Source organism: Callithrix jacchus, chromosome 2 (assembly GCF_049354715.1).
Source record: "Callithrix jacchus isolate 240 chromosome 2, calJac240_pri, whole genome shotgun sequence".
Classification (NCBI taxonomy): Eukaryota; Metazoa; Chordata; class Mammalia; order Primates; family Cebidae; genus Callithrix; species Callithrix jacchus.
Genome location: NC_133503.1, coordinates 121684339 through 121709336, shown reverse-complemented (window position 1 = coordinate 121709336; position 24998 = coordinate 121684339). Strand labels below are relative to the sequence as shown.

Sequence of the window (24998 nt, the reverse complement as noted above, 5' to 3'; positions counted from 1 at the left end):
CAGGGTGTGTGCAATAAGGGTATTCGTGATTCCAGTATTCACATATATTCTACTTTACTTTTTAGAAAGTTTGGTTCTGAGGCTACTACAAAGGCAACACTCTTAAAACACGTCACTTTCTATACCTCCCTGTACTGAAAGCCTTATATAATGACTTTGGAGATGTATGACTCAAATTTTCATTGCTCCAATATTATTTTAGAATACTCAGTGCACTGAGTCCTTGATCCCTCATGTGCCCTTTGCTCTACAGTGCCTTCCATTAACCCTTGAGAAGGGGTTCATTCATTGGAAGGAGCTGGAAGATGAGATACTATTCAAACCAAGGACCATCCCTTCAACATGGACATTTTTCTGAATAGTGGGTATAATATAATAGGAGTTGTATTTTGTAGAGTGGACTTAAGAGCATGAACTCTGATTCCTGACTTCCTGGATTTGAATCTTATCTCTGCCACTTACTAGTTGCTTGAATTTAGGCAAATTTCTTAAAATCTTTGTATATCAATTTCTTCATTTATACTAGCATCATAAGAGTGATATGAGATTTAAGAGTCAATGCATATAATGACCAATGTCTAACACATCACAGTGCTGTATATGTATAACGCTTATCATTAGTAGCATTGTTCTCATCAGAATATGTATCTCCCTTTCTTAGTATTTCCCAGAGATTCAGTGACACATTTATTGCCATATCTGATGAAGTTCCCAAAATGCTATGACTAGGCTGTATGCAAATGAAAAGGGAGAGGAAGAATTATTTTGTTAAGATTGCTTCTACTGCTGATGTACCTACCAGGTCAGCAAATACTGACATAAAGTATAAATTTTTAAAATTTAAGAAGTTCAACCAAAATTTTTTTATTTTAGCAAACACATACTGTGTTCACTGTGTACAAGAAGAATACTGCTTATTGCAGGGGAGGCAGATCAGGATGACTCAGATAGGAACAGTTGTTAGTGAACTTACAGAAAAGTAGGAGGGCTTAATATATAAAAGCAACAACATGAAGAGGAAACTATGAATGGCTTCAGAAATAATTCATTTTTTTTCTGTAGATTTGGAAAGGAGAGAGTGAGAAGGGGACATGTTTGAAGTGTGGGGTTTCTTGGAGGAAATGGCATTTAAGCTAGTCCATGAAGGCTGAATACGAGTTCTACATATGGAGAAAAAGAATTCTGGTCACGAGGAAGACTACCAGAACAGTGGCAGGAAATGTGAACTATGTACTTAGAACATCAGCTTAGTTTGCTGGAGCCAAGAATTTCTGATTAGAAATAACCTTTAAGTGGTAAGCGAGAATTAGATCATGAAATGACTGAATGTTAGGCTGAAGATTTCTTGTTTTGTTTTTTACCAACATTAAGATGTATACAACCAAGTACGAAGCAAGGTATAACAATGGAAATTAGCACCTTTCCTTTTAAGAATTCTAGAGTCAAGAGGCAGGATTAAAAACATGCACCAAATCATTCTTGGTCACTGATTCTCGCAATATCAGTAGACAGGAGCAGCCCTGACAATGCCAGATGCTTCCACGAAGCTGGAGAGAGAATTAGTTGTAACAGCCGTGTCCCTAAAGTCGGCTGCTCATCCTTGGCTTTTTGATTGGCTGTATCCTCTGAAGCCTTCGTTGTTTCCCATCTTTCTCTTTCAACCCAAATGTGTCAAAGACTTGGCATTATCGTGAATGTGGAATTCTTCTTCATTCTGCCTTGTACTTTTGACGTTACACCCTATCCTTTACCCTTTGTGTGTGGCTTATTGTTCTTGAATGGCATCAGCAGCACAGCTACCTCACAACTAACATGGTTTACTTTTATGATGGTCCATCCCTCCAGTAGAGACTACACTTGGGTTTACTTATATGGATGAGGACATGTTTTCCATTCACTCATTTCTCTTTCTCTTAAGATTTTTGTATGGTTTCTTCAGGAAAATAATTTCAGCACCATAGGGAAAATGAACAGAGGGGAAGAATCTAAAATAAGGTAAAGCTGTTAGAAACTCTTGAAGAAAGCCAGGGGGAACTTACCTGGGCTTGAACCAGGGTGTAAATGGCAGAGGAAGAGGGATGATGGAGATGTTACAAAGGAAACATCTAGTTACACTCGTTGTTGATTGTGCAACTGGTTGTCAGGATTCAGCAAAAAGTTGTGTGGAAAAAGGGAAGGTAAAGATGGTTTTGAGCTAGAGTAACCAAAACATGCAGGGTGGAAGGTTTTGCTATTAACAGAATAAGGAAAATAGAAAACAGTATAGTTTTTGGAAAAAAGTTCAGTTTTGAACATATTGAGAAATCTGAGGAATAACCAGATGAAGATCACTATTAAGCATTTGGAAATGAGGATCTGTAACTTCACAGGGAGTTGGCTTGGAAATATATATTTGAGAATCATTTGAGATATTAGTTCATGTTGAGATAAAATGATTGCCAAGAAGAGAATTTTTCAAGCAAAATGTTGTTTGATTAATATGATCAAATTAGGAAATAGGAGGATAAAGATGAGAGAGAGAAAGAGAGAGATTAACACAGAAGTTAGAAGGAGGAATAACAAGGGCACATCCAACTTAGTCATAATAAAATGTTCATTAATATATTGTATTAGTCAAAGTTCTCCATAGAAACAGAATCAACAAGATATATAATATATATAATATATTTATACATATATCTATAAGGAATATATATATATAAATATATATAAATTATATATATATGTATGTGTATATACATATATATATTCCTATAAGTAATTAGCTCAAATGATTATGGAGGCTGACAAGTCTAAAATCTGTAGGGTGAGCTGGCAGGATGGGGACTCAGGAGAGTCAGCGTTCCAGTTTGAATCCACAGGCCATTTGCTATAGAACCAGGAAGGGCTAGTGATGTATAGTTTGAAGCAGCTTGCTGGAGAATTATCTCCTGTCTAGAGGGGATTCTGGACTTTTTGTTCTATTCTGGTCTCCAGCCATTTGGGTGAGGACCACTCACATCATGGAAAACAATTTGCTTTTCTCAAAGTTTATTGATTTAAATGTTAGTCACATCCAAAAACACCCTCACAAAGATGCTTGGAATAATACCTGAGCAAATATGTGGCATTCCATGGGCCAGCCAACTTTATACATAAAATTAATTACCATAAGTTCACTTCTATCAACTGGTCCCCATACACATCTGCTTGAACCATAATTAATCTTCAAATAAAAACAATAACAAGGTTATATCTCTGCCTACTATGGTACAACTATCCAGCACACAACCACAAATGTGCTTTTTCTGCAGAAGAGAATACAAAGTTCTTGACTACTGTTTACTCTTCTCCTTGAATACTGTGATACAAAGTGAATACATTTTGTATTACATGGTATTAATACACATACACATGCAAACATATTTATAATAAAATGAGGAGGGAATACTCATGACAATTAAGTTTCTCCTTCCTGTAACAGGTCATGTGGTCACAGCTGGTATTTATAACTGCCTTCTTTCATTCTCTATACTTTTTACCTTCAGCAAGCATCTCAGCTTGGTGTGGCTTTTAACATGGTGGGGTGACCCAAACCTTCACTCCTGAATGGTCTGCGCCATTCCTAGTACTGCCTGAATTATGTTGTGGTTTTTCCATTGGCCTTAACCACAGGGAATAATAATACTAAGAAATGGCCTAAGGAATTTCCTGTATTCCAAGCATACCTTTCCTTACCTTCCACTGTGGAATAACACTTCAATATCTCCTTGGTAGTCAGGGTCGGTTACCCCAGATAGCACAATAACTCCCTTTTTTGCTTAAGGTGTGAGGAGTCCAAAGTGGATAGGTGGCAATCCAGTTCAATTAAATCATTTTGTCTCTTGGTGGAAGCATTCCTTCTTTTGGAACTAAACTCTCTAGGCCAGCAGAGCCTAAGGTTGCAAGACAGGAAGAAAAAATTCTGCTAGTGAATTGCTGGGATGTAGAACTAAAACCTCTTGGTCAGCAGAATCTAAGATCGCAAGGACAAGAAGAAAAAAAATTGTTTCCAGATCGGAAAAAAAAGAAAGAAAGAAAGAAAGATAGTGGATCAATAGTGAGTGGTCCTACTTTTATTTCCATCTCTTGATTCTTGGACCCATGAATTCCGGCTATGCAAGAAACAGCATCATATATTGGATGCTGATTCAGAGCACACACAGCTCCCTGGAGCTGCAGTTGATACTTCAAAAGGTCATTCCACTGTTTTATCAGGCCAGCTTCTTCAGGATAGTGGAGAACATGGTGAGCGAATGAATTCCATGAGCATGAGCTCATTACTTCACTTCATTGCTGTGAAATGAGTTCCTTGATAGAAGTAATGCTGTATGGAATACCATCGTGGTACATAAGACATTCTAGTCCACAGGTGGCAGTTTTTGCTGAAGCGTCACTTTCAGGGAATTCAAATCCATATCCAGGGTCTATTCTGTAAGAACAAAAGGCTGCCTGTTCCATGATGGAAGTGGTCCCATGTATTTAACCTGCCTTCAGGTAGCTGGTTGCACCCTGAGAAAAAGTGCCATATTGAATAGTGTTGGTTTCTGCTGCTCTCATGATGTATACCTTTAAACACTTTTAGGCATTTTTGAAATTTTGAAATGCTAACGTGATACACTGTCTGAAGTTTATCTTGGAAACCCTGCTTACAAACCCATATTGTTCCCAGAGTAATCATTTGCCATCTAATTTTTAGTTAGACACTGAGGAAAACTTATTAATACTTTCAGGCCATCAGATCCCTTAATATCCTTCATCACAATTAGCAATTCATAAAAAGTTATATATAATTGCAGAGAAAAGGAAAATACTATAGAGAAGTCCCAGCTAGAGCAATCAGACAAGAGAAAGAAAAGAAATAAAGGGAATCCAAATTGGAAAGGAAGAAGTGATATTGTTTGCAGATAATATGATCTTATACGTGGAAAAACCAAAAGGTTCACCAAAAGAACTATAGGACTGATAAAAAAAATCAGTAAAGTTGCAGTATACAAAATCAATGTAGAAAAATCAGTAGCATTTCCATAAGCCAACAGTGAATAATCTGAAATAGAAATCAAGAAAGTAATCCTGTTTATAATAGCTACAAATAAAATAAAATACATAGGAATTACGTTAACCAAAGAAGTAGAAGCTCTATAATAGAAACCACAAAACATTGACTCAAGAAATTGAAGAAGGCACACACAAAAAATGGAAAGATATTCCATGTTTGTGAATTGGAAGAATCGCTATTGTTAAAATGTTTATACATCCAAAGCAATCTACAGATTTAATGCAATCCCTATGAAAATACCAATGTCATTCTTCACAGAAATAGAAAATCTTAAAATTTATATGGAACCACAGAAGACCAGAATAGCCATAGCTATCCTAATTAAAAAGAGCACAATGGGAGGAATCACATTACTCGACTTTAAATTATAAAACAGAGCTACAGTAACCAAAAAGGTGGTACTTGCATAAAGACACATAGGTAAGTGGAATGGAATAGACAACCCAGAGATAAATCCATACATCTATAGTGAACTCATTTTTGACAAAGGTGCCAAAACATACATTGGGGAAATACTAGTCTCTTCAGTAAATTGTTCTGGGAAAACTGGATATCCATATGCAGAAGAATGAAACTAGACCCCTACTTTTTTTTTTACCATATACAAAAATCAATCAAAGTGGATTAAAGACTTAAATCTAAGATCTTCAACTGTGAAACTACTACCAGATAACACTGGGGAAAATTTCCAGGACTTTAAATTGGGCAAGGATTTCTTGAGTAATTCCCTGCAAACATAGGCAACCAAAGCAAAAATGGACAAATGGGATCACATCCCATTTTTAACCTATTCAAGTTAAAAACTTCTGCACAGCAAAGAAAACAATTATCAAAGTCCAGAGAAAACCCACAGAATAAGAGAACATATCTGCAAACTACTCATTTGATAAGAGATTAGTAACTAGAACATATAAGGAGCTCAAACAACTATATACGAAAAAATCTAATAATCCAATTAAAAATTGCTAAAACAGGCCAGGCACTGTGGCCCATGCCTGTAATCCCAGCACTTTGGGAGGCTGAGTGAGTGGATCACTTGAGGTCAGGAGTTTGAGGCCAGCCTCACCAACATGGTGAAACCCCGTCTCTACTAAAAATACAAAAATTAGCCAGGAGTGGTGGTGCACACCAGTAGTCCCAGCTACTCAGGAGGCTGAGGCAGGAGAATTGCTTGAACCAGAGAGGCAGAGGTTGCAATGAGACATGATGGTGCCCTGCAGTCCAGCCTGGGTGACAGAGTGAGACTTTTTCTCAATCAATCAATAATTGCTAAAAGATTTAAATAGATATTTCTCAAAAGAAGACATACAATTGTCATAGTTATATGCAAAGGTACTCAACATTATTAACCATCAGAGAAATGGAAATCAAAACTAGAGTAAGAAATCATCTCCCCCTACTTAAAGTAACTTATATCCAAGTCAGGCAATGAGAAACGCTGGCAAGGATGTGGAGTAAGGGGAACCCTTGTACACAGTTGATGGGAATGTAAATTAGTACAACCACTATGAAGAACAGTTTGGAGTTTCCTCAAAAAACTAAAATTAGAGCTACCATATGATCTAGCAATCTAACTGCTGGGTATATACCCAAAGGAAAGGAAAAAGTATATTACAGAGATATCAGTATATTAAAGAGAATCACTCCCATGTTTGTTGCAGCTCTGTTCACTATTGTGAACTTTTCCAAGATTTGGAAGCAATTTATGTGTCCCCTCAACAAGTGAATGTATAAAGAAAATGTGATACATTTGTGCAGTGAAGTACTATTCAGCCATGAAAAAGAAAGATCCTGTCATTTGGAATAACATAGACGAAACTAGATCTCATTATGTCAAGTGAAATAAGCCAGTCACAGAAAGACAAAATTCACAGGTTCTCACTTAATTGTCAGACCTAAAAGAAAAATAATGGAACTAATGGAGATAAAGAATAGAAGGATGGTTGTCAGAGGCTGAGAAGGGTGGGGAGGGGATAGTTAGTGGGTATGAAAAATAGAAAGATGAGTAATACCTAGTATTTACTGGCACAACATCACGTTAGAAATAATGTAATTGTACATTTTAAAAGAACTTGAAGAGTGTAAGTGGCTTGTTTGTACCATGGATAAATGCTTGAGTGGATGGATACTGCATTTATCCTGATATCATGATTACACATTGCATGCCTGTATCAAAATATCTTACGTAACCCATAAAGATATACACCTACTGTGCACCCATGAAAATTAAAAATAAAAAAGATAGGATTCTAAGCAAAAGAGTAGAAGTTCTAATGGTTTATTTTGTTGTGTCCTCCTTGACACTGTATCAACAATAAATAATTCAACTTTTATCAAGCTGAAATTTCACTGGGGACATTTTGAACATGGGGACATGAAGGATATGTATATTCATATTTATGTAAAATGTCTATACCCTAATAATGGAGACCAGGATGGAGTACTACTATGACAATAACAATTGGATCCTGCCAGTGTCTTCAGCCAGGTGATATTTCAAGTATAGTTTTTGAATAACTGTTTGCACAGGAGTTTGCTTAACTGGTACCACGGGTTTGTATAAGATGTGCAACAAAGTAACTTGGCACATTTAAAACGTAAAGGGATCTGGTGATTTCTTGATCACTGGTGGCTTTTAATTAGATGTCATGAATAGAAGGGAGAGATTAAAAAATACTTAAATTTTAAAAAGAACTCAAAATACTTAAAAAAAAATCTAAAATAAAATCCACAAATATTTCCTCTACTCTTTCAGACAGCAATAAAACTGTAAGTCATCTAGACCTTAATGGAAATTAGATTAAATTTCCTTGTGTTTTAAAAAATTATTTGTGAAGAAAAAAGAGAAAAAAAGGACAAGGCAGGAATATTATTCTGAAGACGTAAACATGTATCTCATACCTCCTGTCACTCCCACCGTTTCTCTTCTGAAGCCCAACAGTCTGAAAATTGTTTACAAGCTATGAATTCTTTTTACCAGTCCCTTTCCTACACCATGTTCTGTTTCAATTTTGAAACTCATTTGAGTCAGAGCTGAAAATGACAGTAATTAATTTGCATATCATGTAAAAGAGAGCACAAGAAAATCAAAAGTGCCCCCCCCCCCAAGAGAATATTTAAAGCATCTCTTCGTGGAGACTTTCAGGGAATTTTGGAGAATGACTGGGGACACTTCTTATTCAATATCCTTCACGAGGTATATGAGCTCTTCCACCTTTATCCCAACAGGTCTTCTTCATATATTTTAGAATAAGAGTCTTCCTAGAGTGATAACCGGAAACAAACTCCTAAAGCCTGCCTAAGGAAAAGTGACAGTTTTAGCAAACCTCAAAACTATATTTCAAGGAACTCTCTCTATACTCTAACTTGTCTTAATGCAAGTTGTAAATTTTACTGACACTTGTGTTCACAATTTTAAAAAAATTAGACATTTCTATCAGGCCAGTGTGTTTCCTTAAAATTTCTCTAATGACAAGCAGACACTGTTTACTTTTCTTATTCCCAACTTCTCTGACTTTTAAAAGCTAGTGAAAGTGTTTTCACAAAAATGTTATTTAATCACTAGGAAAAAAACTGTACCAAGATAAGTAAAATGTCTATACAGTGAGATTCAAAGCTTTAGAAAGGCATTTTCTAACTTAATATTAATACACTAAGTGTATTAAATTAATATTGCTTGGCATTTTAGATATTTGCTCATTTTTGGATGCTCAAAAGTATTTGAAATAGAAAATTATTTAAAATAGAACTAATTTTGAAAATGTTGTGTTGGTACTGACCAACTAGACTATGTAATGATTATATATTCATGTATATTACTTAATTTGGCTTCTGAGAAAAATAATTGGATGACGAGGTTAGTAATCATTTATATAGCAACTGCTACATGCCAAGCTTTGTTCTGAAAGCTCTGTATACACTGATGGATTTCCTCATTTCAGGACTAGTATTATGCCCTATTTACAGATGAAGAAATGAAAGTTATGTAACTTTCCTGCAGTCACTGGTAGAACTGAGAGTCTTCAATGACTTCTTAATTTGATCCTTGCAGGGCATCGCTGACCTCAGTAAGTATTGTCTACTCATACTGATTTTTGAGGGTAGAAAAAGAAGAAATTTAACTAACATAAAAAAACTGACCAAAGATCTAAGTGTTCTGCCTTGTAAAAAGACAATGTTGAAAAGTCTTGCATGAGCTTTGGGGACTCATTCAAGCCACAGATGTCCAGATCCCAGTACCTCCATTGACTCAAGCCAGTTGTCAGTGCTCAACCTCACTAAATGTTCACAGCTCTAGTTTCTCATTTCTCCCATAAAAAAAGGGTAAGGAAAGAATGGAAGGAGGCTGTCAACATTTACCCTTCCAGTTGTCATTTTTGGCTGGGAAACACTTTAATCAATTTTCATCTGCACTTTTAGCAAACCTCAAACTGCAGTCATGTCTTTTAAAAACTTTAGGTCACTGTTTCGCTGACCAAATTAGATATATCTCAGTGCAGTATGATGATGTCGCCAAAGGAAGTTGGTAAGGAAGTTACAAACAGTAACCAATTCCTAATGCCTTGTAGGAGTTTGGTAGCAGGAAGTACATCAGAATATTTTTGGCTGTTCTTTGGCACCACTTTTACTTTTTTGAAGATATGCTTAATATTCCTTCTTGAATGCCTGCCTGAAAATTACTATTCCATTTGAGAGAACTAAGGAATCTGTGTCAATTAGAGAGTTTGCTGATTGAGAGCCTCTAATTAAAGAGCCTACATACATTGAGAATGTAGATAGAACTTAAACTCAAATGGTGACACTGACACTTCAGTTACTCTTTATAGAGCTGAACCAAGTTCTGGTACATGGATTTTTAGAGAAATGGATTAATTCAAGGGTCAAACTTCCCTTAGGCATATATCTCAAAATTCTTCTAGGAAATGAGAAGTTCAAGTCCAATTCAAGTTTAAATTATTTATACATTAAGTAATTAAATATGCACTCTATAATATGTAGAATAGAAAAGTATTCATTCACATTGCTCATTTTAAAGTTCAGTTTCTGAATAGAAATATACTTTTATTTTCTATGCCTATAAAGAAGTATTACAACAAATGTGTATGATGAACCACAAGTTACTTAAATAAAATGTGCTCACAGATTTTTTTGTCTACCATTATTTTATATTTTGATACAAGTTTATTTATTCTGATCTATATAATTTTAAAGTATTGTCTCATAGGACTCTGACCATTCAATGTCTCTTTATGTTCCTTCCACATAAACGCAAGCACCTTGTTAAAAAAATACGTACCAAATATTAAAGGATAGTCGGTCTTGGAACAATTTCATACCACACCAGATTGCAAAACAAATGAGTCTTTGTATCAAGGTAATTGGTGATTTCTGGATATGAATAACATTAAAAAGAACGCGTTTATTGGGAAGGCAGACCCATTGAATTATCAAGGCTGGGTATATACTCGCTTCAGTGTTAATGGCACTTGTGTTCTCACAGTTTTGGAGAAACAGACTTCTGTTCATTTGTTGCTTTCTGTATGGAATTCCTTATACCAATAAATTTTAAAATGTTTTTTATTACGTTTAGTTTGACATAATTTTTAAATGGGTACTCCTTTGTTATCTAAAGCTGCATAGAGAGATTTTTCTGACAATGAAGAGCAAAATTTACATGTTAAAAACTAAGTTGATAAATTTAACACTGAAAAAAGAATAACCAAAATAGAGCAGATTTTACTTTTTGATTGCAATGATTTTGTGTTTGCCTTCCAAAAAGAAAAGCAACAGGGACAACCAGTAATGTTTAATGTTTGGAAACTGTCAAAGCAGTCATATAATTTCACTGTTATACCTAGTCCAGGAAAATCGTCAGATTTCCATGAAATAAAAACCAATACTTAATGTAACATTGTAAAACAGTAGTTTGAGAACAATTAGTTCTTGAGCATCATAAGAAATATATATTTGTTACCAATTTCTCATGAAGAGGAGTTTTCTTTCCTTTTCTTTGATTAACTAGCATATTTAAATATGCTGTTTTGAAATAATATTTAGGAATTATATGATAAGGGGTATTTCTAAATTTTATATTTAAAAATCTCAGAATACTTATAAAACTCATATATACTAATGCAACACAGTAAAATTTGAATTATAAATATTTCTAATTTGTATCAAAAAGTTAATGGAGAAAGATCTTTTAGGTCCATGAGCATTAAAATTTATTTGTCTTAATAGACAATCCTTACAACTCTTCCATAATTGCACCACAATTAGATTTTAATTCAATGCAGATATCTAGATGATTTGAATTTTTAAAAATAGGGGATACAAGAAGCTTACATTGGTTCTTCTTACAAGTAACTGTTAACAGACATTGTTGGAAGTAAAGAGAGTTCTTTTTGCTGTAACAAAATACCTTCAAATTTAACTATATAAAGTAGGAAACATTGAGCATGAGAAAAGATTGTTTTACAAAGGATTGATCAGGTTGACAGTATACTAATGGATTTTACTGAGATAGTGATCCTTAAACACTGTTTTCTGAGAATGTAGGGTTATACTTTCCATTGATAGTGATGGGAATTGATGGATAAATAAAATACATTATGAATATAATATAAACGTACAGTAGAATGGTAATTAAAAAAATAGCAATCATATACCCAACATAAGCCTTAGCTAAGGCTGTAATTTCAACATATTTTTAACCTTTTCTGAAAACAATCTATAAACATATATTGTGGCATAATTAAGTTTCAGTTTACCATGTTCATCAGTAATTTTGGTATTGTGATAACAATGACAAATCTCATAGTTTGGTGCAAAAATTATCAATCAGTCCTGTAAAGCAATTGGTATTAAATAAAGAGTTGGTATTAAAGGTGACCTTTGAAAAATTAATAACTATTCTACTTGATTTTCAGCCTTTGTAAATTCTTATAACCAATTTGTAGAAGTATGTGAAAGATATTTGCAATATGAAGTCAACTATTAATTATTTAGAGACTGGTATCCAACTTGTGAAATACCCAGCAACTACCTTCTGGTTGGCCACTGTGTTGTCATTTTATAATCTTACAAATACCTACCAGGGCAAAAGCAAACCCAAATAAACCAAAAATAAAGCAAACCAAAAACTGCTTAGTTTTGTTGATATTTAATTGTTTTAAGAAAAATTTGATTTGTAAAGATAGAAATTGAGATTTTGACTTAATCACTGGATTTTAATTTTATCTGGCTTTTGTTGATATGGAGGTAATGTAAGAAGTGATTTATGGCTGTGTGTGTGTGTGTGTGTGTGTGTGTGTGTGTATGTAACTGAAAACACTGCCACACAAATAAAGCTGAAATAGGAAAAATAATAGAGCATGAGCAAATACTTTTCCCAAAATTAACATATTAAATCTGATCAGCAACCACAGTGATGGAAAGAGGCCATCACTATTCTCGACTTGAAAGAAAACGGAACCAAACCAAGGGTATAGGGCTTATTGCCAAATATAAAACTAATTTTAAGACAAAATACTAGTAAAACTGTGCCAAACACAGTTCTTTAAAAGAAAATTAAATATTGACTAGAATTTTAAGTGATTTTTTTTAAAAATGAAATTTCAGTGTTAATAAAGATTTTTTTTTTTTTTTAAGACAGGAGGATCTTTTGAGTTTGGCTTCCTACCAGGATAGCCTTGAGAGATAGGCTTGGCCTTAGGGGCTTAACTCTTCTAGCCTCCATCTTTGTGTTGTAATTGTCTGGAGTCTCCAAGAGAATATGTGAGAACTACAGGAGAGCAGATCTATAAAGTACACTATGTTCTCTTCAGTGGATCCTTAAGGGTTCATTATTTCAGCTTTTTATTATCACGTTTGACTTTATCATCAAGATTAATTTGTTCTTCCAAATGGAATCATCAAGATTAATTGGTTCTTCCAAATGGATTATTCAAGTTTATTTAAAAAATCTATATATTCTCCTTTTATGTAGATTCTCCAAAATAGCTGTAAGAGAAGAGTCACCAAATGCTTTAGTTTTGCTGAATTGTTGGCATCTGAGTTATGTGACTTATTTCCACAGGGAAGTATGTTAGGTTTTCAGAAGGATTTATGGCTTGTCTTTTTTTTTTTAACCACCTAATAAGACTTGCAATGTAACAAGACTTGACATTTGACTTTGGAAAAAGATGTTGCATTAACAATTTAAAATTGATTAGTATGTACACAGCTACTTCTAATTTTTTTGGACAAAAGAAAGGAGTACAATCTTTGACTTTGAAATCATGCTATATGAAGTGATACATTTAGACTTGAGAGAAAACAGATAAATGTTTTTAATTCCATACTTCTCTAAACTATTTGGACCAAAATATATTGTTCTTTTTTTTTTTTTTTTAATGATTATAGGGTGAGTGGAGAGAATAAGACATTGTGGCTAAATTGTTCATTAACTGTCTTATTTTTTCCTGGAATATTCTCCTATGTATGATAGGAACAAATAATTAAGAAATAAAATTTGAATTAAATAAAAGAGGAAAAGATTAATTTGTTTTATGCCACATGTGGGCATCCTTGTATGTTACTGTTGTAGGGACACAGCTCTTGAAAAACATATTTATTATTCCTTGATATGTTAATTGTATTATTTGTATTTATTTACATAAATGAAAAAATTACCCTTTTATTAAAAAACTATTCATAGCAAAATATGATAATACCATTTTTCAACTTTTGTAAAACGGAATAATGCTATATAGCTGTTTGTTTCAGTTACAAGTCTAATTTATAAATCTCTCTGAAATATTTATGGTACTTGATGAATAGATCACAGAAAGGTTTACTAAAACATTTTTCATTGATTTTTAACCTAAGTTACTTCATATTTTATTTTGGATGGTCTCCAATTACAAATTCATTTGTAAGTTGTTGTTTTGTAAAACAATTTAATCCTGGCATTTAACTTCATTCAGAGTTCAATTAGGCTGATTCTATAATATGTTAAAGCCAATACACTGACATGACAAATATGACTTTGACAGAAAATTTTTAGGATGTGTTCTTGGAAGGAACTCTACTTCTTTATAGGTATAGAAAATGAGAGCTGGCAAGGAATTCGTCTGAATTTTAGGAAACCAATAAACAAAAAACCATCTTATACTTATAACTGTTATGTATAATTCTGACAATTTAGTACAGCATTATAAGAGAGATGACATATCAGCCAATCTCATTTTTAATCCAATCATATATATTTTTATGTATTTTTTTTTTTTTAGTAGAGATAGGGTTTCACCATGTTAGCCAGGCTGGCCTCGAACTCCCGATCTCAAGTGATCCGCCCACCTCGTCCAATCATATCTAAGAAAGCAGAGTCACACACATATAGCTGTACAGCAGGCAGAAAACAAAGGAGAGAAGTGTATTTCTTTCATGCACATATATATATGAATGGATATAAACATGGGAGCAATAGACACCATGAGCTACTAGACTGGGAAGGAAGGTGGATATGGGTTGAAAAACTATTGTTTACTATGCACATTACTTGGGTGATGAAATCTGGACCCCAAACCTTACCATCACCCAATATACCAATTTACCAAGACTGTATATGAACCTTTTTGTCTAAAATAAGAGTTGAATTGTTTTTTAAAAGAAAAAGAAAAAAGAGAGGAAGAAAAACTTCATGGTAATTTTAGTTTACTGATCATAGTTTTAACTATGAGTGGTGGAAGGGTGTGGAGCCTGGGGGTGGATCTCATCTTGCGGTTGTCCTTACCACAGTCAGCTCAGGGGGCAGGGACCGGGAGGGCAGGATGGTACATAGACCCTGGAAGCTAGCCAGCCATGGCCATTAATTAACTTGAATGACTACGTTTTAGAATTTGTGAGGTACAAAGTACTTTAAACCTCTAAGAAAATGAAGACTTCAAAGGAAATTTCTACAGTTTTTCAATCAACTTGTTAAGTATTCACATTTATAGGTGGTTTAACCATATCTGTGAAAGGGGAACATTTTCTAAAAATTGAAAAGTGTCTTGCTGTTAGCGAAACTATAATACACAGTAAAGACCACAGTGTGCATAGTTTAAAATGACCAAAAAGAGAAATGAAGGAATTGAATCTCTAATTTTTTTTTTTTTTTTTTTTGAGACGGAGTTTCGCTCTTGTTACCCAGGCTGGAGTGAAATGGCGCGATCTAGGCTCACCGCAACCTCCGCCTCCTGCGTTCAGGCAATTCTCCTGCCTCAGCCTTCTGAGTAGCTGGGATTACAGGCACGTGCCACCATGCCCAGCTAATTTTTTGTATTTTTAGTAGAGACGGGGTTTCACCATGTTGACCAGGATGGTCTTGATCTGTTGACCTCGTGATCCACCCGCCTCAGCCTCCCAAAGTGCTGGGATTACAGGAATCTCTAATCTTAGCCAGATTGAGTAGATATTATCCTGTAAGAAAGGACATGAATTTGCGGATGACTTCAAAATTCACTGGCTTACAAAGTGTTTCGCAAATCCCTCACTCAGGTTGAAAAGGTAAAGTGAGTGATTATGGTGACTGATAATCATGATCCTCATGTGAAGGAAGGTCTCCCTGAGTTGAAAACAAAATCATCTGACAAAATAGGGTGCTGGTCTTGTTTTAAGACAACAGAACTCAGTGTGATGCTTCTGTTAAAACATGTAGAATGCACTTAATACCTCAAATGGAATGAATTGCATGGTAATAATTATCTCTGTATTATAGCCAATGAGTTGCAATGGTTTCTTTATAGACAGGATAATCAGCTTATATGTAGAACAGTTCAAGATACCTAAAACTGTTAGGCTACTGATCAATGGATATGACTTCTGATACTTGAAATAAATAAAAGTGCCAAAGTCAATGTCAAAGCCATTTTGGCTGCCTCTCCAACTGTGAAAGTCATTAAAATAAAATTATCTCAATACCCAATTACTGCATGGATGTATTTAATGGTTATTGTTTTGTTTAATCATTTTATTGCAATTAAAACTTGCTAAATAGTTCTTTTTAAGTCGCCTAACATTTTTCTTCAACTTGGGTGATTCTACGGTGGAGATTTTTTTATAGATTAGTGCCTAATCTGTCTACTTCTTAGTCTCTAGATCAATATCGTGGAAAAAAGATTCCGTTTTTTATTGGTTTAGATGAAAATTTAAATACCAATGTTAGATGACAAAATACTTCATCAATAGGCACTTAATGTCTTTACAGTGAAAGAGATTTCAGGGCAAAATAAAGGAAAATGAGTGACTATATTGGAACCTTGAGAGTAATAGCCAGGAAGCAAGGGTTGGAGTTAAAGCTTGGTGTTGGCAAAGCATGCTTCTAGGGGCCATGTTCCCGGAAAGGTGGAGAGATAATTGGTGTGACAGAGGGGAAGAGGGTGTGAATTTCAAAGACTAGCTTTCTTATGCACAAAAACATCATAGTTCTCAAACATAAATTTCATCTTCTTTTTATTCAACAAACTTTTATTGAACATTTACTGCATACCAAGAAATTCATATCACCCAAAGGTGATTTAGACAGATTTGTGACTTTAAATAACTCTTCCTCCTGAAGGGAAATAAAGCCATATGCAATTCAATAAATATGATAGTAGGAGTATGAATAAAGTAGTAATTTATCAAGTAGCATGGTTTTTAGGGAAGTGGGTGTATTTTAGGCAAAATATAAGGTAGAAAAGTGCATTGTGCATCTCCAGATAAGGAAGGGAATGGGGGAAAGAGGGAATATGGGAGAGGAGTCGGGGAAGATGTCAGTCTGAAAGGCTAAGGAGATTTAGATGGGTATTATTCAGATTGGTACTATAGGCAAGTGGAAGTCATAGGAGAATTTTAACTTTGAGTGCATGATCAGAATTTTGTTTTGGGAAAATCGTTCCTACAGATGATTTTCATTAGAAGATGAGTAGAGACTGGTAACAGGGTTTTAGGTGGTTATGACAGAGGATGAGAGTCTTTGCCCGGGAAGATGGAGAGAAATTGGAAATAAATGAAAAGTTAAGAGTCAAATGATGGTGATAAACCAATCTTTTAACTAGCACTTATAGTGTAGCATTGAGAGTAGAGATACAAAAGTATCTCAAGGTTTTTACCAAGGGAATTGGATGGGTAATAGTAACTAACTTCTCTCTCTCTCTTTTTTTTTAAAGAAAGAAGGAGAGAAAGAAAAAAAAGGAATGAAGGAGAGGAAGACAGAGGAAGAAAAAGAGGGAGAGAGAACAGGAATGTTGTTTTATTCTAAAAATGGGTATTGAAAACCTCTTTTATGCCAGTAATTGTGCTTAATAATGGCCGATCAATATTTCATTTAAACCTATGAGTAGGTGTGATGTGACACTGATAAGAATGTATATTTTGTGTATTTAAAGTGGAGAGCTCTATAAATGTTTATTAAGTTTACTAACTTCTCAGTGTTTATGTACAAATAGCAAACTTTCTTCAGATGTGTATACCTCCTTGTTTTCTCTAAAGATATATCCAGGGTTATATCTTAAGATATTCTGGGGCAAGTATGTATTCTTGGGGAGATTTATTCTGATATATATTTGGAGGACAGTTGCCAAAATTTAAAAAAATTAGGCATCTTACACTATAACACTGTAGTTTATCAGCTTCTTTCAATCTGTAAATCAACTCCTTTCTCTCTCTTCCCCCCCTAGCCCCGTTTCTCTTACTCTCTTGAAATATAACTACCAATATGTAGTGGCACTGTCTTTTTTTTAATAAGGGGAAAATACATTTTTCTTGGTAAGGATTTTAGATGCCTTATGCATCCTTAAAATGCTTTTGGGAGAAAGGAGCTGTGTAAGTCTTGCATTTTTCCATTAAAACTTATGAGTCAACAGGGCAGAATGTATTCTGCAATTTATGCCTTCCTGTGAACATTAGTACAAATCTCCCAGGTCAGGATTTGGTGGTGAAGTGTGGGAATTTTCCATGCCTTTTAACATTGATGCCTATGACTTTTAGTCCAAGTTATCAGTTCAAAATGAATGGGAGCCATTTGCTATTCATTTTGTGAAGTGTGGACAGTGGTTTTGATAAATGAACAAGGCTTTAGATAATTTGAGTAAAATCCTTTTCTAGGTAACACCTTGTGCACTATAGAAACTAAAAAGAATGACATTGTAGATAAAGGAAAAATGTGCATTTGAAGCCTATTGATAGAAAATTCTTTGGGATATGTTCTAGATCTAAATCTGTAATCATAATAGATAAATATATCTTAATGGTCTAGGAAGTGGAAATGGGAAAAGAGGAAAAAGAAAGCCAAAGAGAATGTTATTGGCAGTATAATAATTAGTTTGCTAATCATAGATTTTAATAAGAAACTAAGATGTCTTGACCTTAGTTAAAATGTAACATCAACTTTATAGAGGGAAATTAGGAAGAATACACACACACACACACACACACACACACGCAAACACACACACACATACGCAAACGCACACACATGCACACACACTATCCCATTATAGTGACCTTGAAGTCACAATATTAAAGAAAAAAGATAAAAGAAAGCTGGAAAAACTGGAAGAGCACTTACTATTCTGTGTGCAGAAAATATTTAATTTAAACACTCTAAGAAATTATGTCCAAAGAATCATTAGCCCAGGAAACATCTATAGAATGAACATATTTCAGGATCTTCATTACAGTTTAATTTTCATAGATATTTTGGAGAACTCTAGAACTCTAAGTGTATCCCTAGGATTTTATTTGCAGAAATGAAGTAAACTATGGATAAGCTTTTCTCAAGTCTTAACTACTAGATTACAGACTACATCAAGAAAGCAAACTAGGCTCCACTCTGACACACTCAGGGAGAACATCAAGATAGAGTGTGACACTTTACCCACTGTTAAGGAAGAGACTGAGAACTTGAGTGCTGACTCAGGGAACAGGGAAACTGTGCTTTCTTCCCCAGTGTGTCAATAAGGGAATCAACCAAGTTCAGCTTGTTGGCAGAACTATGTTACACTGCAAAGCATGAGATGGGTTCAATGGAGCGAGTCTGAGCAACGCTTTAGGACAGGGTATTCCAAACTTACCTGACTACTGAGACATGTCTAAGTTACAGTGCATTAATGGAATACCAACAAAAATCATAAGATATATTGTATAATTTGATTAAAGACGACCTCAAACATGGTCTCCTATCTGAGTTAAAAACTGCAAAATATGATAAAAACTTATTCATATATGTGATGTAGGTTTAGAGCACCACCAATCAGATAATTTATTCTATTTCATTAATAACAAAATTAAGGTTTTCAAGCTTAAGTATAATAAAATACCAAAATCTTTTACCAGGACAGCATATTACAAAATCTTTTATAGCATATTCACTTAATATTGTTATATAATATGAAATCTTGCTTTACATAGATACTGTGTAGAAAAAGAGAATTGTTATATAATATGAAATCTTGCTTTACATAGATACTGTGTAGAAAAAGAGAATAGGAATTGTATATTTTGCAGCCTTTGGGTAATCTTAGATGGACAACTCTAAGAATTACTTCAAAGACAGGAAAAAATGAATTCATCATCTTAATTTTGAGGTATTCTGAATTTTACTTGTTGACATGTTTTACTTAGACACAATTTGAAAGTGACATGACTCTTCTTTCGTTTAATTTCCTCCTTTTTCAATTATAGCTCTTTTGTTTAATGCCCTCTTTTCTCAATTATAGTTCCTGGTAAATAGGATCATGAGGTATAAATTTTTCATATATGACAAATATTAAAAGCATACAGTATCTTAAAGTTGTAAAATGCTACTAAAGACCAATCATCTTAACAGACAATGCATGTCAACCTGAGGGTTAAGTGGTAAATGCCGCATCAAAGTGTAGGGTAAAAGTTATAAAGTCATTCTTGTGACTTCTGGGTGCCCTGGTGTGCATTTCTTAAAAGCAGAGAATTGTATGAAAGTTGTAGTTGTTTGCACATTTATTCAATATTTTTATATATTAAATTCATGTATAAAATAAATGTGGAGACAACAATACTTCTAGCTATGTGCCTGTGTGTGTGTGTGTGTGTGTGTGTGTGTTTGTGTGTGTGTTTGTTTGGGTGTTTTTGTGTGTGTTTGTGTGGGTGTATGCATGTGGCCTTGAAGAACAAAGTCTGGGAATCATTGCTTGTAATTGCAGATGGCAATATGACACTGTCGATTATCCAGTCAAAGAAAGGTTCAAGGGTGCCATTTAACACAAAAATCAGATAGATTCTTTTGGATAAGGCACTAGGAGTTGCTACTATCTCCTGAAGGCCCACCTGCTGTTGTTGCCTTTATCAAGGATTGCTGCTGGAAACCATCCTAGAGACAGAAGCAGCAGCCCTGAAAGGGGAGATTTTGCACTAAGCACAACCTTTGGGAACAGAAGGTAGGCTTGTAGAGGGTTTCTGCTCCTCTTTCTCAAACCACAGAGCCACACTAGGAGAGGTCCATGAAACACTGGGGTTGTGTGGTACTAGCAGGAAAGGGAGTAGTAAAGATGATGATAATAGTGAAGATGATGATAACGATAATTTTACTGCTCCTTACTGAGGTGAAAGAACAAAAATTTCACAATAGGAAATCCAGTGTGGGTTAAATTCTAGCTTAAACTGTGTGAGAATTTAACATCTTTACAGCAACAATAACTCTGCCCTTAGATATCTGCTACAGTAGTAGGAACTGGATGAAAGAAGTTAATATTTATGTAAGCCAATAATAAATGTAGAAGCAGGATACAGGTTGATTCAATGGCTATTCCAAGATTAGAATATATAAATGGAAGCAGTAATTTGAGTTCAAACTGAGAACAATCCTTGGTGGAGAAGTGGAATTAGCTTTTCTGTTTGAGTCATTCTGTACCTGGATCTTTAATACTGGGAAGTCCACTGAGGCCACAGAGTCCTGCTTATTCTTATGAACAGTACTGATATAAACCACAGTCTAGGTACATGCACTTTTCCCACCTGATATCTGCTATCATTGTTTAAAAAATGTTTTTAACTCCTTTTCTAGTTTTTGTTTTGTTTTGTTTTGTTTTTACCTTTCCTTTCCATGGCTTCTGGCTCTCCCTGCTCTACTGATGTAGTTTAGAGCTTTCTGTACTTGCCACAATCTCTCACAGGGAAGCTCTCCCTGATTTCTGGCTACCTAGTGAGCATCCAGATGGTGGACTTCAGCCCTAGTAGGCAAGGAGTTGGAGAATCATGCAATATTTTGTCATTGTCTAAGATATCTCAATGTTGGAAAGTAAACACATGAAAACTCAAGCATTTGTGAAAATCTCTGTAAAAGGGCAAAAAGATAAATGTGATCAGTTTGAAAATCTGAGAGATTAGCATAGGGACTCTGTATCATATCATTGCTATACATTGAAGCAAGCCATACACAGACTGTGTTTAATTGTAGACCAATGATATTACACTGTATTATTTTAATCTTAGAAGGCTGATATGTTTTGTAGATTCCATGGTTAAGAAAAAAAATATTAGAAGGGAATGAAACTAATAGCTTCAGCTAAATGTTTTGGGAAGACAATGTCCTTTAGAGACAGGAGAAAGTCTACAAACAGCCATTTAAACTCAAAGAGTTAGATGACTGATTGCAGGGCATTGTCTGGAGGCTTTTGCAGTTCAGGTTCATGCTATCAAACTCTCTAAATTACACCAATATACAGCTGATAAGAAACCGTAATGGACCTTTCATTTCCTATCTGTATGGTAACTAGTACAAACACCATGTATGGTTATAAGATTGTTACCTATAAGACTTCATTCTGATAACTTCCTGTCAAGTGATGTGTTGCAGAAACTGTTTCCAGCTTCTCATCTCTTTTCCTACAAGATTTTCCATGCATAGTATCACTTCAAAAGAAGTTTACAATTCTTAACCCACTGGATTATTTTAAAGGAGATTATATATCACAATATTGGTTATTTATTTTATATGTATATAAAATAATAAATATGAGATATAAATCAGATATATTTATCTATCTGCCAATAAACCAGAACTTATGAAGAAAGAAATAGTCTAGGGAAATTGCTTTTAAAAGCATTTTATTATGTATTAACAGTTTATACAAAATTTAAAATTTAAATATTAAATACTGTCTTCCTTCTGAAACCTACATTTATCTTTGGAGAACATTCCCAGGTATAACCACATTCAAAGTATATATTTTTTGCCCTTAGACATCTGACTTCCTTCTAAAAGCTCCCAAACCTATATTCCAGTCTGATCTTTTTCTCAGTTTCTTGACCTGAATCTCCACCTCCCTGTTGGGCATTTTCATCTAGATGACAGACCTGGAGACTTGCATCTCAAGCTAAATATTTTTCAAAACTATTCTTATGTTTTCTCCTTTCTCCAAACACCCATGTGCTGACTTTTCTGAGCTTCTTTCTGGTAGCCCTATTCTCTGGGTTACTCATCCTTCAAGTCGCTTTGCCTCTTTCTTTTCCCCTGCTCTGCTTGTTCACATCCATTCAATCAGTTTCATCATGTGCTTCTGTGACCTGTTAGTTCTTTCCTAGTGTCTTCAGCATCTGTCCCTTTCTTTCCATGCCTGCTCTCACAATCTTACTGGGTTGTGTCATATGGGTTTTTGGTTTCCCAATTGGGATTCACCTGTTCAATCTCTCTTTCCTTATTCATCCTGTATAATGTCCGTGTTAATATATTTCTGACATTGTTAAGAAAAACATTTAATTGTCCTTCTTACCTCCTGAATAAAGTCAAATGACAACAGCCCGATATTCATGATCCTTCAAAGTCTGATCTATGTGTATGTCTTTAGACTCGGTCACCATGATTACCTTTCCTATAACCTGCAGCCCAGCCAAAGTGGACTACCTGCACTGCCTAAGTAAGCTCTGTTCCTTTCTCATCACACTCTGTATGAGGAATTTGTTTCTTCCCTAAATATGCCTCTCAGACTCTATCTGTCCTCCATAGTCTAGCATAGCTGTATTCTTTTCAATAGGTGTCTAAGTGGCAGCATCCATATGTTCCACGATGGGCAGACCTACGCAAACATACTCCCAAAGTCTGAGGAAGCTGAGAGGCTGAAGAAAGAGGCTGATAAATCCAGTTGCTTAGAAAGAAACATTTAATAAAGACTTATGAATAGAAGCCATGTCTGTGTCTTGGGCAGTGGCAAGACAAGATGGTGGATCCCTGTGCTATTACCCGCTCCAGACCCAGGGCTTAGGTACTATGGGAAGTAATGTGTAGGACAATGAAGCTGACCTCCCAGGGAAAGGAAAGAATGCTATATGAACCTGCAACAGGCAGGATTGATGGTCAAGGTTGTTTTGACCTAAGGGCAAGATTTATGGTAAGTACATTTTCTTACACAAAGAACAATAGATATACTGGAAATAAGGATTCCAGTTTCTTCTTGGAACTGAGGTTAATCAGAAGTTAGCATAGTGGGTTGGCAACCAAGATGGAGTTGGTCTCCACACCATATCTTACCATTTCTACTAGATTGTAGGATTGCAATAAGCCTGTATGTCATAATGAATTTTGCTTCTCTCAGTAGATGCTAAATGTTTGCAAAATAAAATTAAAAATTAAATGTCATCACATTTGCATATAGTAGCACACATTTAAGGTTATAATCAAAAGTTGCCTAGTCCTTTTCAAGAACTCAAGTAGATGATTCATGTTTATACATGTATCTCTAACACTGGATTCGAATTTTCCATCTCCTGTTCTTAAGTCTTTAGAATATCTTATAGAAGATAGTCATTGGATAGAAATTGGTGGATATTGTTTTATCTTATAGTAATTTTTTCTTTGTTATTATGAACTAAGTAAAAACATCAGTTTTGTGTAAAATCATGCCTTGGCTTTAATTACATCTAAATTTAATGTTTATAGTTTTCCCCTTCTGAGGGTGACTTTAAGGGTCATTACTGCGCTTTGATTATTACTGGCTTTGAATGGAAGAGGCTGAAAAAAATTTTTGAGCCCCATTAAAACCTTTTTATTAGGATGGATACATTAATTTTAGAATATTTGAAAATTCCCTACAACAGTATGTGACTCTATATGCAGGAAAAGTTTTTAAAAAAACAGGTGTGTTAGATTTTGTTGCATTGTGGTCCTATCCTGAAATAATCTGAAATATTTTATAAGTTACTGTAAGTCAATCATTAAAAATAAACTGACCAGTTTTCAGTTTAATAATTATTTTCTCAGTCATCTTGGGCAAGTCATATCACTTGCTTGAGCCAGACTCTTCATTGTTAATATGACAGTAGCAATAACTATCTCCCAGGTTTGTTGTGAAAATTAAATGAAGTCGTGAGTATAACACAATTTTTAAACTGTAAAGTGATATAAACATTATTATGTACATATATGTTTATACAAACAATTTATTACTAATACACATGCTTATAGGCATTCTGTGAACTCTTTTGCCTTATACTCCAATGGCCTCAGTCCACTGGCCTTAGACCCTTAGAAGAACTGCAATGGTTCATACGGCCACATGTGTAACGAGCATTTACCTTTAGAACGAACAATTAGTATATTGTAAATGCAGTTGAAGTGCTGATATTCAAATGTCTGCATAAGCACTTGTGGTTACAAACCATACATTCTGCTATTTTTTTTTTTACAGGATTTGTGTTTTCCTATCATCATGCTCCTTTCCAGCCAATGAATTATGTACTATGAAGGTGTGTCTATTATCTTGTAAGCAGAGAGCCTTCAATAGTTTTGCCATTAAAATGAGGTTCTGGTAGTTGAAGCACTTGGGAAAAACAGTTACACTGTTTGGAAATCTAAAAGAAACTACTCTGTAGTCTTGGGAAAATTTATGAACTATTTACATACAGTAGATTGAGAAATACGCTATTTTTGTTCTTATGGAACATC

The 24998-nt window shown here is 34.7% G+C and overlaps 1 long non-coding RNA gene across 4 annotated transcripts in view; it reads left to right on the top strand.

Moving 5' to 3' along the window:
* LOC103791509 (uncharacterized) overlaps nt 1–24998 on the top strand; it is a 520065-nt gene that overhangs the window by 193846 nt on the left and 301221 nt on the right. For 2 of the 4 annotated variants that reach the window (XR_013532242.1, XR_008479636.2), the window contains exon 5: nt 24742–24799. The exons of the other annotated variants lie outside the window; for them this stretch is intronic. This is a non-coding gene — a long non-coding RNA (uncharacterized LOC103791509). The remainder of the gene's footprint in view (nt 1–24741; nt 24800–24998) is intronic. 4 annotated transcript variants of the gene reach the window in all.